This window comes from Acyrthosiphon pisum, chromosome A2 (assembly GCF_005508785.2).
Source record: "Acyrthosiphon pisum isolate AL4f chromosome A2, pea_aphid_22Mar2018_4r6ur, whole genome shotgun sequence".
In the NCBI taxonomy this organism is placed as follows: domain Eukaryota; kingdom Metazoa; phylum Arthropoda; class Insecta; order Hemiptera; family Aphididae; genus Acyrthosiphon; species Acyrthosiphon pisum.
In genome coordinates this window covers 11,743,354-11,747,516 of record NC_042495.1, presented here as the reverse complement: position 1 = coordinate 11,747,516, position 4,163 = coordinate 11,743,354, and positions in this window count along the sequence as shown.

Genomic DNA, 4,163 nt, shown 5'->3' with positions numbered 1-4,163 from the left:
AGTTTGTTTGTTGGATATTTTTAAAAATAAAATAAATATGTTTAAAAGAGGTATATATCATTATTAACTCATATGTATATAGATCATGATTTATACTCCATATACTTTAGGTAGGTCATAGCACTGATTAAATATACTATGTATATTAAATCAATGGTCGTAGATACAAGTTTTTTTTTTAAACTGTTCTATGGTTATCATTTGTGATAATCACATAACCATCCTAACCACATATTATGATGCATAAATGAATATATTATAAGAGGCCATATGAATTTCTTAAGTTTTATGTTAGGGTCTTGATAGTATGTAGTTTGCCATTTGTAAAAATACTTTTTTTAATATGTTTTTTAGGACTTGGGTTGTGGTTTCCGGGATCAGATCTGACGTAAATGATTATGCTGCTGTCTTGGAAAATTTAATAATGTCTTATGTCAATGTCATGCCGTCTAAAAAAAAAAGCTGTTAGCAAATACTAGTTAGGTTATATATTAGGGTATATATGTCTTACCCAATATTGCTTTTTCATTAATTTAGCTTAAAATTATACATTTTTTAATGCTGTAAAATATTTATTCATTTATATTATATTAGCTCATAATTTATACAGTACAAACTTAAAGTATATAATATCAGAATATATTTTATTCTATAATCTACACAAATAATAATAATGTATATTTATGAAGTGAATTTTTGAGTAAAACTATATTTGAGTATTATATACAATTTACAATTATTATTATTTGATAATTAATTGAGAAACATGACAAAATAACTTAATTAAAATATTATGGGCTTCCGATAACATCGAACGGCGTTTTAGCTAGGCAATTTAGGTACATAAATAGGTATATCATAATTTGCCTTATAAATTAAGCACTCCATAGTCTAGATTTTACATTTCAAATAAATACAGTTTATACAATAATTTACTTTTAAAACAAACGTCCAGGCAAAGGGTGTTGTTTTTATTGCTTAACAGAAATCGATATTTAAAGATATGGTAAAAAATTGTACATGGTGTCATTCTTTGAAGCAGCAATTAGTTTGACAAGCATTCATTTTTTTGAAAGTAAATGTAATTTCAATCTATATAATATTACGACATAATAATACTGTTACATTGTAACAGTATGCGAATGTCATATAACAAAAAACCAGAACACGCTATCCGGTATTTTTCTTCTACAAGGAAAATCTATGAATCATAAATAATATGTTCTTGTTAATAAGTACCTAACAATGACAACGAAAATCTTACGAAAAATCGACCAGAAACAAAAATACGTGTATCCAGCTCAAAAACATATTAATGTTGATATAATTCACTTTTAAAATGTTTTCAGTTACAAGCGCTTTACTTGGATCTTTAACAAATGTTTAAAGTTTTAACTTAAGTAAAATAATAATATTGTTTATATTATGTAATCATCTAAACACGAAGAATTATAAATACATACAAACATTTAAAAATGTATAATATACATGGCTATACATCTCTTGTAAGCATTAGCTTGAAATGGAAGTGTTAAATTAAACATTTATTTTACATAATATTAAAAATGCACGCTGCATAATACAATTTAGGATATATAGTACTTATGTTCTGGAAAATGTATAATAGAGATTTATATAAAATGTATTATATCTCATGAATTATGACGATATTTGATATATATATATTACTATACCTACATATAAATTGTATTATATATAGCATATAGGTACATAATACACACACAAACATTATATTTTATTGACTCGAACAATTAGTACAAAGTTACTAGTATATTTGTTATTACTTTAAATTTTAACGCATTTCAAAAATATAAGCTAATAATATTTTTTTAATAAACACTTAAAATTAGAAAAACATCATATAAATACTATACTAATACTATACTAAATACAAAGAGCCGCAAAATTAAATTCCAGTTCACTTTGAACCAGATCTTTTTAATTTTAGGCTGATTGTGTATAAAACAAATAAGGTTGCGTCGCGTATGGTGAATATATTAATGACGCCAATAATTGCCAATTTCACCTCAAAATATTTTTTTTATTATTTTTTTATGCATCTTTTAAATAAATAAAAAAACATTTTTTGGAAATAATATAAAAATATTTATTTATGTTTATGCCATATTGATTGTTATCAACAGGCGTTAATATTTTGCATTGAACAAGGGAAAGAAAATGTTATTTTATGGTTCATAGATTTTCCTTATACAAAAAAACATAGAAGCAATAAATAATAACGGCATTAAATTTACAAAATTATTTACATAATATTATTAATTCGTCAAAAAGTATATTATTCAGTCTACGCCATAACCGTAGATACTCCATCATTGCTATTAATTTCAGCAATATACCTGTATATCTTGGAAGCCGATCGTCAAGTATCTTATTGGTGTAATATTGGACCATACATTAACTTAATTACTGAAAATTATCATCTAAACTTCAACAAGTTCGTCGACGCCTATTGATGCAGTACGCTATTGGCTATTATATAATCAAAAAGCCTCCAATCCTGAAAAAATGTTCCCTACTTATTAGTTATAAGTTATAGTACTGCATCCACCGCACTTTTACATATTATGCATAGCTTATATGGGGTACCTAAATGTGTACTGTAATGTTGTACTCACATACAAGAATTGCAAAGATTTCAAAACAATACCTTGAGAATAATCACAAACGCCTTATGGTTTGCAAGAAACGTAAACATACATAAATACAAAATTCAAAAACTCAAATGTTACATTAAAAATTTTACTAAAAGTTTCTTCAAATCCATACTTGAAGCAACAGGTGGTTTAATGCATAATTGTATCAACACCGGAACTTCAACGACATATAAGACGACGAGGACGTCCTCATGACTCAAGTGTTTTTAATAGCACCCCTACCACTTCATTACTTTTTAAACTGCTAATTACATATACTTAATATTAATATCATAATTTGATATTATTTTTTATCTTTGTTAGTAAAACGAAACATGTACCTACATTGTACATGACATTATAATCATTATATATTTATATCAACCTTATAGATATATATTATATGGATAGAAATAATTAAATGTACTTATTTGAAGTTTTATATAATGTAAAATTATTTTTTTTTTCTGTAAGTACCTACGTAAGTAACGTAAATAATTAAACATATTATAATTGTGCTTCTGTGTGTTCGTTCACTTCTCGTGACTTCGTTTCCATAGTTGTTGGTGCTAGGTTATCAAGCGCATGTTTGAAATTTTTTTGTTTTTGGCTCAGCTTAGGTACTATAAAGGTATCAATTGTTTTTTATTTTTTTTTATTGAAATTAAATTAATTAAATCTGCTGCAATATGGTTTATTATAGTTTATAATGTATATTAGTATAGATTTCATAAATAATATGTTATGTGTTTTAGTAATGTAAATTTAACATTTTAAACTAACTATATAAGTTAGTAATATTATAATTATATAATTATATTAGTGAGAAATATTTTTCTTTGAATTAAAAATTACGTAAGGAAACCTAAAAGTATTGTTAGAATTAAAGAATTCGTTATTCATTTACTATTTATTTGGTTTAAATTAAAACAATGTTTTCAATTTAATTGTTGGTATGCATAAAAATATCTGTGCATTAATTTAATTTAATTCAAGAATTTGGTAATTATTTTAATACTTCTATTGGATATTTTTGGGCATCTCTGTCAAATCAACAATATACCATGAAATGTACCCTAAACAGATGAAAATAAGAAATCATCCAAATTCAAACATTCCCTGAAAATATTTTGGACTTTTGGACTTTACTCGAAAATGCGTCGCCAAATTCTATTTTCTGTTAAAGTTAAACTTGAGTAAATACTGCAACGGTATTGTTTGTGTAGCATATATATATATATATATATATATATATATTCTATTTTATAAACATATTTTGTAAGCTAATACATATTTATATATACGTAATACATGTTATATATATATACAGTGTGTCCCAGAAGTCCCGTATCACCCTTAGTATCTCCGTGGAAAATCAATATATTTAAATGCAATTTTTTTTCAGTAATAAATATGGAAATTCTGATTGAACAACATAATATTCGTTTTTTTTCTTCAAAAATTCAAAAATTATCAAACATTTTTTTT